At 45.3% G+C, this 12,937-nt stretch overlaps 1 protein-coding gene across 1 annotated transcript in view; it reads left to right on the top strand.

Moving 5' to 3' along the window:
• LOC143767591 (uncharacterized) overlaps positions 1–12,937 on the top strand; it is a 31,348-nt gene that overhangs the window by 15,266 nt on the left and 3,145 nt on the right. The gene's annotated exons all lie outside the window — the stretch shown is intronic.

Genomic DNA, 12,937 nt, shown 5'->3' with positions numbered 1-12,937 from the left:
TATGGAGCACAGTTTATTGTATAGAAACCTTTCTTATACAAAACAGTACAAATAGATGTAAAATGCATATTGGATGCACAATAAAATACATATAAAGAAAAATATACATACATGGCATCAACCAAAATACCCACAGATAATTTAAAAAATACCGCTATTTTGTCGCATTTTCAATGTTCGCATTCAGGCCCTCCGGTTTAAGCATGGGTAGTTTATAAACCAATAGGATTCCCTATTTGCAAGTCTTTGGAACCTATAAGACACATTTTCTGTTTTTTGTTCTAATATAATGAGTCTTAAACTGGTAGGATCTCGTTTACATTCTAAGGGTACTGTCAGACAGTTACACTTTGATCGCTACGACGGTACGATTCGTGACGTTCCAGCGATATCCATACGATATCGCAGTGTCTGACACGCAGCAGCGATCAGGGATCCTGCTGAGAATCGTACGTCGTAGCAGATCGTTTGGAACTTTCTTTCGTCGCTTGATCACCCGCTGACATCGCTGGATCGTTGTGTATGACAGCGATCCAGCGATGCGTTCGCTTGTAACCAGGGTAAACATCGGGTTACTAAGCGCAGGGCCGCGCTTAGTAACCCGATGTTTACCGTGGTTACCAGCGTAAACGTAAAAAAAACAAACAGTACATACTTACATTCCGGTATCTGTCCTCCGGCGTCTCAGCTTCTCTGCACTGTGAGCGCCAGCCAGCCAGAAAGCGAGCACAGCGGTGACGTCTGACGTCACCGCTGTGCTTTCCGGCCGCTGTGCTTACACAGTGCAGAGAAGCTGAGACGCCGGAGGACAAACACCGGAATGTAAGTATGTACTGTTTTTTTTTTTACGTTTACGCTGGTAACCAGGGTAAACATCGGGTTACTAAGCGCGGCCCTGCGCTTAGTAACCCGATGTTTACCCTGGTTACCCGGGGACTTCGGCATCGCTCCAGCGCCGTGATTGCAACGTGTGACCGCAGTCTACGACGCTGGAGCGATAATCATACGATCGCTGCGACGTCACGGATCGTGCCGTCGTAGCGATCAAAATGGCACTGTGTGACGGTACCCTAACACGAAAAGCCTAAACAGACTGTGGCAGATTACACCTTTCCTAATAGTATGTCTATGGCTGTTCATCCTACTATTTGTCGCTTGGGTCGTTTTTAGATCCCTGATATTGGATGAATCTACCTTCTCTCCTTTCTGTGCTGCTGAATGTGCTCATATTGTCCCTACGAGACCAGGTCCAGTCTTTCTGACCAAACTTCGCTTTTATGTTCGACAACATTACATGTGCAATGACTGGGCCAAGTGTGAATTTCTGTACCATAACAACAGATTTTCCCTTTATCCTGACTTTTCTTTTAAAACAGGATTGCGATAAACTACATAAAAAACTCTACACCTGTGCCATGATATACTGTATCTCTAAGCTGTGCTGGGCTGATGGCTGTAGTATGCATTTATTCCCACCTGCAGGAGATGTGTTGGCATGGCTCGAGCCCTGGTTTCATGGATTCACTGTACTTCATAAATTCCATTCTGTTTTCAATCCTAAGGAATTCAGATTACTGCACAATCTATCCTGAAATGGAGGCACTAATACTTTTTCTACTTTTCTGGTCACGAATTATAGTAGTAGCTCCAATGGTCTACCATAAATGAGTGCAACTCTGGTTTAGTGTTGAAGCTCTCCCCTCATATATACATTGTTTCTGGGGGGAAAAGTTCCCACGCTCGAGTTCATATGAGGACATCCAGCAGAGGGCGCATCACCACGACTCAAGGTAACTACTGGACATTCCCCTGCTTTCCATTCATTCCCCGGGGTTTTACATCCACCAGCACAACTGCATTAGCAGAGCTCCTGGGTGTAAAATGATTTAACCCCTTCAGATGGATTTACATCGTGGGACAAGACTGAACGATGGAAGGTATGGGATATTGTTGATTTTTTATTTTTCCTTTTTTACAGAACAAGGGTCTTCAGGTGGATTAAGAGAACAATAAAATATTACAACACCCTGTGTCTTTATTTCATTAAAGTACTTTGTAATAATGTGTGTGTGTTTTATTAACCATTTCGTACTATTGGATTAATAATGGATAGGTGTCATAATTGACGCCTCTCCATTATTAATCTGGCTTAATGTCACCTTACAACAGCAAGGTGACATTAACCCTTCATTGCCCCATATCCCACCGCTACATGGGAGTGGGAAGAGAGTGGCCAAGTGCCAGAATAGGTGCATCTTCCAGATGTGCCTTTTCTGGGGTGGCTGATGTTTTTAGCCAGGGGGGGCCAATAACCATGGACCCTCTCTAGGCTATTAATATCTGCCCTCAGTCACTGGCTTTACCACTCTGGCGGAGAAAATTGTGCGGGAGCCCACGCCAATTTTTTCCTCAATTTTACCCTTTAATTTAATAGCTAGACACCAAGTTTTACACACAGACACTTGTTACATTAGTAAAGGGGACTATGTAATAAAAAAAAGGGATATGAGATGGTTTACTGTATGTAAACCATGTCTCATATCCTGTCGGGTTTGGGAAGGAGATAGCAAAAGCCGGCAATTGAATTACCGGTTTTTGTGCTATCTCGCGCTGAATTAAATATAAATACAGTACATATATATATATATATATATATATATATATATATATATATATATATATATATATATTACAGTGGGGCAAAAAAGTATTTAGTCATTCAGCAATAGTGCAAGTTCCACCACTTAAAAAGATGAGAGGCGTCTGTAATTTACATCATAGGTAGACCTCAACTATGGGAGACAAACTGAGAACAAAAAATCCAGAAAATCACATTGTCTGTTTTTTTAGCATTTTATATGCATATTATGGTGGAAAATAAGTATTTGGTCAGAAACAAAATTTCATCTCAATACTTTGTAATATATCCTTTGTTGGCAATGACAGAGGTCAAACATTTTCTGTAAGTCTTCACAAGGTTGCCACACACTGTTGTTGGTATGTTGGCCCATTCCTCCATGCAGATCTCCTCTAGAGCAGTGATGTTTTTGGCTTTTCGCTTGGCAACACGGACTTTCAACTCCCTCCAAAGGTTTTCTATAGGGTTGAGATCTGGAGACTGGCTAGGCCACTCCAGGACCTTGAAATGCTTCTTACGAAGCCACTCCTTCGTTGCCCTGGCGGTGTGCTTTGGATCATTGTCATGTTGAAAGACCCAGCCACGTTTCATCTTCAATGCCCTTGCTGATGGAAGGAGGTTTGCACTCAAAATCTCACGATACATGGCCCCATTCATTCTTTCATGTACCCGGATCAGTCGTCCTGGCCCCTTTGCAGAGAAACAGCCCCAAAGCATGATGTTTCCACCACCATGCTTTACAGTAGGTATGGTGTTTGATGGATGCAACTCAGTATTCTTTTTCCTCCAAACACAACAAGTTGTGTTTCTACCAAACAGTTCCAGTTTGGTTTCATCAGACCATAGGACATTCTCCCAAAACTCCTCTGGATCATCCAAATGCTCTCTAGCAAACTTCAGACGGGCCCGGACATGTACTGGCTTAAGCAGTGGGACACGTCTGGCACTGCAGGTTCTGAGTCCATGGTGGCGTAGTGTGTTACTTATGGTAGGCCTTGTTACATTGGTCCCAGCTCTCTGCAGTTCATTCACTAGGTCCCCCCGCGTGGTTCTGGGATTTTTGCTCACCATTCTTGTGATCATTCTGACCCCACGGGGTGGGATTTTGCGTGGAGCCCCAGATCGAGGGAGATTATCAGTGGTCTTGAATGTCTTCCATTTTCTAATTATTGCTCCCACTGTTGATTTCTTCACTCCAAGCTGGTTGGCTATTGCAGATTCAGTCTTCCCAGCCTGGTGCAGGGCTACAATTTTGTTTCTGGTGTCCTTTGACAGCTCTTTGGTCTTCACCATAGTGGAGTTTGGAGTCAGACTGTTTGAGGGTGTGCACAGGTGTCTTTTTATACTGATAACAAGTTTAAACAGGTGCCATTACTACAGGTAATGAGTGGAGGAAAGAGGAGACTCTTAAAGAAGAAGTTACAGGTCTGTGAGAGCCAGAAATCTTGATTGTTTGTTTCTGACCAAATACTTATTTTCCACCATAATATGCAAATAAAATGCTAAAAAAACAGACAATGTGATTTTCTGGATTTTTTGTTCTCAGTTTGTCTCCCATAGTTGAGGTCTACCTATGATGTAAATTACAGACGCCTCTCATCTTTTTAAGTGGTGGAACTTGCACTATTGCTGAATGACTAAATACTTTTTTGCCCCACTGTATATATATATATATGTGTCTCAATTATTTATATATATATATATATATATATATATATATATATATATATATATATACATACACAGTTAGGTCCATATATATTTGGACAGACAACATTTTTCTAGTTTTGGTTATAGACAATACCACAATGAATTTTTAACAAAACAATTCAGATGCAGTTGAAGTTCAGACTTTCAGCTTTCATTTGAGGGTATCCACATTAAAATCGGATGAAGGGTTTAAGAGTTTCAGCTCCTTAACATGTGCCACCCTGTTTTTAAAAGGACCAAAAGTAATTGGACAGATTCAATAATTTTAAATAAAATGTTCATTTTTAGTACTTGGTTGAAAACCCTTGGCTGGCAATGACTGCCTGAAGTCTTGAACTCATGGACATCACCAGACGCTGTGTTTCCTCCTTTTTGATGCTCGGCCAGGCCTTCACTGCGGTGGTTTTCAGTTGCTGTTTGTTTGTGGGCCTTTCTGTCTGAAGTTTAGTCTTTAACAAGTGAAATGCATGCTCAATTTGGTTGAGATCAGGTGACTGACTTGGCCATTCAAGAATATTCCACTTCTTTGATTTAATTAACTCCTGGGTTGCTTTGGCTTCATGTTTTGGGTCATTGTCCATCTGTAGGATGAAACGACGACCAATCAGTTTGGCTGCATTTGGCTGGATCTGAGCACACAGTATGGCTCTGAATACCTCAGAATTCATTCGGCTGCTTCTGTCCTGTGTCACATCATCAATAAACACTAGTGACCCAGTGCCACTGGCAGCCATGCATGGCCAAGCCATCACACTGCCTCCGCCGTGTTTTACGGATGATGTGGTATGCTTTGGATCATGAGCTGTACCAAGCCTTCGCCATACATTTCTCTTTCCATCATTCTGGTAGAGGTTGATCATGGTTTCATCTGTCCAAAGAATGTTCTTCCAGAACTGTGCTGGCTTTTTTAGATGTTTTATAGCAAAGTCCAGTCTAGCCTTTTTATTCTTGATGCTTATGAGTGGCTTGCACCGTGCAGTGAACCCTCTGTATTTACTTTCATGCAGTCTTCTCTTTATGGTAGATTTGGATATTGATACGCCGACCTCCTGGAGAGTGTTGTTCACTTGGTTGGCTGTTGTGAAGGGGTTTCTCTTCACCATGGAGATTATTCTTCTATCCTCCACCACTGTTGTCTTCCGTGGACGCCCAGGTCTTTTTGCATTGATGAGTTCACCAGTGCTTTCTTTCTATATATATATATATATATATATATATATATATATATATATATATATATATATACACAGTGGGGCAAAAAAGTATTTAGTCAGTCAGCAATAGTGCAAGTTCCACCACTTAAAAAGATGAGAGGCGTCTGTAATTTACATCATAGGTAGACCTCAACTATGGGAGACAAACTCAGACAAAAAAATCCAGAAAATCACATTGTCTGTTTTTTTATCATTTTATTTGCATATTATGGTGGAAAATACCATATATACTCGAGTATAAGCCGACCCGAGTATAAGCCGACCCCCCTAATTTTGCCACAAAAAACTGGGAAAACGTATTGACTCGAGTATAAGCCTAGGGTGGAAAATGCAGCAGGTACTGGTGAATTTCAAAATTAAAAATAGATACTCCATACCGTTCATTATGCCCCCGTAGATGCTCCACATAAAGCTGTGCCACATATAATGCTCTGCACCGTTCATTATGGCCCCATAGATGCTCCACATAAAGCTGTGCCATATATACAATGCTCTGCACCATTGCCCCATAGATACTCCACATAAAGCTGTGCCATATATACAATGCTCTGCACCGTTGCCCCATAGCTGTGCCATATATATAATGCTCTGCACCGTTGCCCCATAGCTGTGCCATATAGTGCTCTGCACCGTTGCCCCATAGCTGTGCCATATATATAATGCTCTGCACCGTTGCCCCATAGCTGTGCCATATAGTGCTCTGCACCATTGCCCCATAGCTGTGCCATATAGTGCTCTGCACCGTTGCCCCATAGCTGTGCCATATAGTGCTCTGCACCGTTGCCCCATAGCTGTGCTATATAATGCTCTGCACCGTTGCCCCATAGCTGTGCCATATAGTGCTCTGCACCGTTGCCCCATAGTTGTGCCATATAGTGCTCTGCACCGTTGCCTCATAGCTGTGCCATATAGTGCTCTGCACCGTCCATTATTGCCCCATAGCTGTGCCATTGCTGCTGCTGCTGCAATAAAAAAAAACAAAACACATACTCACCTGTCTTGCTTGCAGCTCCTCGGCGTCCCGTCCCGGCGTCTCTCTGCACTGACTGATCAGGCAGAGGGCTGCGCGCACACTATATGCGTCATCGCGCCCTCTGCCTGAACAGTCAGAGCGGAGAGACACCGGGAAGATGGCGCGGCGCCCGGCGTGTGGAACGAGGACAGGTGAATATGCGATACTTACCTGCTCCCGGCGTCCCGCTCCTTCCCCCGGACAGCTGTTCTTCGGTGCCGCAGCCTCTTCCTCTGTCAGCGGTCACCGGCACCGCTGATTAGAGAAATGAATTATGCGGCTCCGCCCCTATGGGGGGTGGAGCAGCCTATTCATTTCTCTAATGAGCAGTCCCACGTGACCGCTCAGGGGAAGAGGCTGCGGCACCGAAGATAGTGTGACAGGCAGGGGGAGCGCCAGGAACGCCGGAACTAGGTGAGTATATGACAGTGCTCACCCGCCGACCCCACCACCGATCATGACTCGAGTATAAGCCGAGAGGGGCACTTTCAGCCCAAAAATTTGGGCTGAAAATCTCGGCTTATACTTGAGTATATACGGTAAGTATTTGGTCAGAAACAAAATTTCATCTCAATACTTTGTAAAATATCCTTTGTTGGCAATGACAGAGGTCAAACGTTTTCTGTAAGTCTTCACAAGGTTGCCACACACTGTTGTTGGTATGTTGGCCCATTCCTCCATGCAGATCTCCTCTAGAGCAGTGATGTTTTTGGCTTTTCGCTTGGCAACACGGACTTTCAACTCCCTCCAAAGGTTTTCTATAGGGTTGAGATCTGGAGACTGGCTAGGCCACTCCAGGACCTTGAAATGCTTCTTACGAAGCCACTCCTTCGTTGCCCTGGCGGTGTGCTTTGGATCATTGTCATGTTGAAAGACCCAGCCACGTTTCATCTTCAATGCCCTTGCTGATGGAAGGAGGTTTGCACTCAAAATCTCAGGATACATGGCCCCATTCATTCTTTCATGTACCCGGATCAGTCATCCTGGCCCCTTTGCAGAGAAACAGCCCCAAAGCATGATGTTTCCACCACCATGCTTTACAGTAGGTATGGTGTTTGATGGATGCAACTCAGTATTCTTTTTCCTCCAAACACGACAAGTTGTATTTCTACCAAACAGTTCCAGTTTGGTTTCATCAGACCATAGGACATTCTCCCAAAACTCCTCCGGATCATCCAAATGCTCTCTAGCAAACTTCAGACGGGCCCGGACATGTACTGGCTTAAGCAGTGGGACACGTCTGGCACTGCAGGATCTGAGTCCATGGTGGCGTAGTGTGTTACTTATGGTAGGCCTTGTTACATTGGTCCCAGCTCTCTGCAGTTCATTCACTAGGTCCCCCCGCGTGGTTCTGGGATTTTTGCTCACCGTTCTTGTGATCATTCTGACCCCACGGGGTGGGATTTTGCGTGGAGCCCCAGATCGAGGGAGATTATCAGTGGTCTTGAATGTCTTCCATTTTCTAATTATTGCTCCCACTGTTGATTTCTTCACTCCAAGCTGGTTGGCTATTGCAGATTCAGTCTTCCCAGCCTGGTGCAGGGCTACAATTTTGTTTCTGGTGTCCTTTGACAGCTCTTTTTTCTTCATCATAGTGGAGTTTGGAGTCAGACTGTTTGAGGGTGTGCACAGGTGTCTTTTTATACTGATAACAAGTTTAAACAGGTGCCATTACTACAGGTAATGAGTGGAGGAAAGAGGAGACTCATAAAGAAGAAGTTACAGGTCTGTGAGAGCCAGAAATCTTGATTGTTTGTTTCTGACCAAATACTTATTTTCCACCATAATATGCAAATAAAATGATAAAAAAACAGACAATGTGATTTTCTGGATTTTTTTGTCTCAGTTTGTCTCCCATAGTTGAGGTATACCTATGATGTAAATTACAGACGCCTCTCATCTTTTTAAGTGGAGGAACTTGCACTATTGCTGACTGACTAAATACTTTTTTGCCCCACTGTATATATTATATATACTGTGTGTGTATATATATATATATATATATATATATATATATATATATATATATATATACCGTATTTTCCGGCGTATAAGACGACTGGGCGTATAAGACGACCCCCCAACTTTACCAGTTAAAATATAAAATCTTCTTAAAAGTCGGGGGTCTTCTTATACACCCTATGTCGTCTTATAGGGCCGGTGAATATGTGCCTTTTGGGGGGGGGGGGAGTGATCCTGATGACGAGGGGGCGTCTCACAGGAAAGTGAGTATCCCCATTACCTTATCGTAGCGGTGCAGCGTGGGGGTCTCAGTGCTGGGAGTGGCGGCGGCGGCTGCTGTGCTCTGGTGCGGCGGCTGCTGTGCTCTGGTGCGGCGGCTGCTGTGCTCTGGTGCGGCGGCTGCTGTGCTCTGGTGCGGCGGCTCCTCTTCTGTGTGGGGCCTCTGTGCTGTGCGGTGGCGGCGGCATATCTTTATCCAGTTGGGGCTCCTCCGGCATCTCCTTAGCCCTGGAGGCCCCGCCGCAACTCCATGAGTGCAATGCAGCGGCCATTTTCCCGGAGGCAGCTCAATAGGTGCGATGCGGTGGCCTCCGGGAAAATGGCCGCTGCTCAGATTCAGATCTCGTCCCGAAATCTCGGGACACGAGATCTGAATCTGAGCAGCGGCCATTTTCCCGGAGGCCACCACATTGCACCGATGGAGTTGCGGCAGGGCCTCCAGGGCTAAGGAGATGCCGGAGGAGCCCCAACTGGATAAAGATACGCCGCTGCCGCCGCCACCTCACAGCACAGAGGCCCCACACAGAAGAGGAGCCGCCGCACCAGAACACAGCAGCTGCCGCCGCTCCCAGCACTGAGACCCCCACGCTGCACCGCTAGGATAAGGTAATGGGGATTACTCACTTTCCTGTGAGACGCCCCCTCGTCATCAGGATCACTCCCCCTCCCCACCCACCATATACACCGGCGTACAAGTCGATTCCCGGCGTATAAGACGACCCCCGACTTTTAAGAAGATTTTCGGGGGTTAAAAAGTCGTCTTATACGCCGGAAAATACGGTATATATATATATATATATATATATATATATATATATATATATATATATATATATATTATATATATACACTAGCTGTTTCCAGCCAGCTAACGCTCGGCACGCTCATTGCTATCTAATTAACGCTGCTGGTGATTAACCTAAAGTAAATAATGACAACATTCAATAGCGCTTACGCAGGTAGTAAATTAACTTAAAATGAAGTTAATAGCAATAATAATCATTAAAAATCTGAATAATACTAATAATACATTTTATTCACAGTGTAAAATCAAAAAACAAACTGGATTCAGTAAGATGTGCGTTTTTTATTCATTCCAGCATCTAAACAAATTTCATAACGAAACATAAATTGGTGGGGGGTGGGATTATGTGCGGTAATGGGGTGAGAGGGTGGGATTATGTGCGGTAATGGTGTGGGGGGGGTTGGATTATGTGCGGTAATGGGGTGGGGGGCGGGATTATGTGTGGTAATGTGGGGGGCGGGATTATGTGTGGTAATGTGGGAGGGAGGGATTATTTTTGGTAATATGGTGGAGGGCGGGATTATGTGTGGTGATGTGGTTGGTGGGCGGGATTATGTGTGGTGATGTGGGTGGGCGGGATTGTGTGTGGTAATGTGGTGGGGGCGGGATTGTGTGGTGATGTGGGGGGCGGGATAATGTGTGGTAATGTGGGGGGGCGGGATTGTGTGTGGTAATGTGGTGGGGGGTGGGATTGTGTGTGGTGATGTGGGGGGGCGGGATTGTGTGTGGTAATGTGGGGGCGGGATTGTGTGTGGTAATGTGGGGGGGCAGGATTGTGTGTTGTGATGTGGGGGGCGGGATTATGTGTGGTAATGTGGGGGGGCAGGATTGTGTGTTGTGATGTGGGGGGCGGGATTATGTGTGGTGATGTGGTGGGGGCGGGATTGTGTGTGGTAATGTGGGGGGGCGGGATTGTGTGTGGTAATGGGGTGGGGGGCGGGATTGTGTGGTAATGGGGTGAGGGGCGGGATTATGTTTGGTAATGGGTGGGGGCGGGTAATTTTTGTGTGGTAATGGGGTGAGGGGCGGGATTATGTGGTAATTGGGTGGGGGGTGGGATTATGTGTGGTAATGGGGTGTGGGGGCGGGATTATGTGTGGTAATGGGGTGGGGGGGCGGGATTATGTGTGGTAATGGGGTGGGGGGGCGGGATTATGTGTGGTAATGTGGGGGGCGGGATTATGTAGTAATGTGGGGGCGGGATTATGTGTGGTAATGTGGTGGGGGGCGGGATTGTGTGTGGTGATGTGGGGGGGCGGGATTATGTGTGGTGATGTGGTGGGGGGGCGGGATTGTGTGTGGTAATGTGGGGGGGCGGGATTGTGTGTGGTAATGTGGGGGGTGGGATTATGTGTGGTAATGTGGGGGCAGGATTGTGTGGTGATGTGGTGGGGGGCGGGATTATATGTGGTGGGGGCGGGATTGTGTGTGGTAATGTGGGGGCAGGATTGTGTGTGGTAATGGGGTGGGGGCGGGATTGTGTGGTAATGGGGTGAGGGGCGGGATTGTGTGGTAATGTGGGGGCCGGATTGTGTGTGGTAATGTGGTGGGGGTGGGATTGTGTGTGGTAATGTGGTGGGGGGTGGGATTGTGTGGTAATGTGGGGGCCGGATTGTGTGTGGTAATGTGGTAGGGGTGGGATTTTGTGTGGTGGGGGGTGGGATTATGTGTGGTAATGTGGTGGGGGCGGGATTGTGTGGTGATGTGGTGGGGGGCGGGATTATATGTGGTGGGGGTGGGATTGTGTGTGGTAATGTGGAGGTGGAGCTACTGTGCAGGGGGCGGGATTAGCGAGTAATCACGATGCCTTTTATATATATATAGATATATATAGACTGTATATATGTTTTAACGAACATTTGAGCCCATAAATCCATTAGATGTCGGTTTTGCAAGCCTGCGAGAAAATATCGCAGTACGGATGCCATACGGATTACATACGGAGGATGACATGCGCAAAATACTCTGCCACACCCTGCCTATGGATGACATACGGATCACTATTTTGGGAACATTTCTGCGTATTACGGCCGTAAAAAACGGACCGTATTTCTCTACGCTGAGTGTGACGCCGGCCTAAGACTATATCTGTCAGCTTCCGGCAAAATGCTGAAAGCTTTAGTAGGGTGCGGTACTTTACAAATGGCTGAAGTAGGGAGCATATTACTTCAGCTGGACAGCACACACACTCATACTGCCAGACTGGATGGTACTACTGGTCCCAAGCACCCTAATCTTAGAGGCTGGACATAATCCCTGTTTCCAGTTTCTCCTCCGTTACCATCGCCTCCTGCAGAATTAATAAAGCCACGTTTCATAGAAAAATTAAAACTCCTAATACATCTCCAGTGAGATGTCCTCCTCCCCTCACAAATGAACATGTGGTAAAGAAGGAGAATTACATATAGCTAGGATATTAGCAAAACTAATTAAGACCTAGGAAGAGCTGATAATTTAAACTCCTTTTGTAAGACCTCACCACAATGGAACATATGGAAAGTGATAGATAACGCTTTAACTTCTTTTGAAGCAGAGGACCCCTGTAGTGTACAAGTAATTATGCAGGAAATGTCTTCTAGGGGAAAACAGATACCAAAAGGAGAGGTGTTTACTTGAGAAGTGTGCTTTCCCAGACACAGAACTACTATTTACACAGCACAGATTGTAGCCAGCCTGACTCCGGGGTTCAGATAGTAATATTTGGGGTTGGTATCAACCTGATATGTATGAGATACAGATTTTCATAACGAAGAGAATAACGTGATGCATTAATTCACATCGCTGGGGGCCTTTAGAATTCCTCAAACTGAATGATGTTCTGATAGATGGTGTGAACCAACTCATATTTGATCTCTCTATGTACATGTAAAATCATGATAAAAATATGTTGTTAATATCTGGCACCTGTGATCTTTAGAGGCTAAGATATCTTCTAAGTTGGGGATATCCTAAAATCCTGAAGAGCTGAAAACATTTCATGAATGGCTCCAAATGACATAAGTTGAGATGTGTGGGCGTAACTTAAGAGCTAAGAAGCAAAACCTTGGTCTGGATTATTATCAGTTCGCTGTGCAGATTCTGTCCAATTCCCAATCGAAGTGCTTCCCTTTGCTAAGCTCTGAGCCATTTCTGTGACTAAGTTTAGTAATTTTCTTCTGTTTTCTCTTTTATTTTATGTAATTGTATATATTGTATTGTTTTGTTGCCATTTTGTATGTTGATTATAAACACTGCCTATCTTTCTGGATTTTAAATTTAAATGTGGTTTGGGCACACTGCAAGGCTCAGAAGCGAGGGGAAGATTTGACTTTGGGAGA

The sequence above is a fragment of the Ranitomeya variabilis genome, chromosome 4, assembly GCF_051348905.1.
Source record: "Ranitomeya variabilis isolate aRanVar5 chromosome 4, aRanVar5.hap1, whole genome shotgun sequence".
Classification (NCBI taxonomy): domain Eukaryota; kingdom Metazoa; phylum Chordata; class Amphibia; order Anura; family Dendrobatidae; genus Ranitomeya; species Ranitomeya variabilis.
This window is presented reverse-complemented; position numbering and strand designations above follow the sequence as displayed.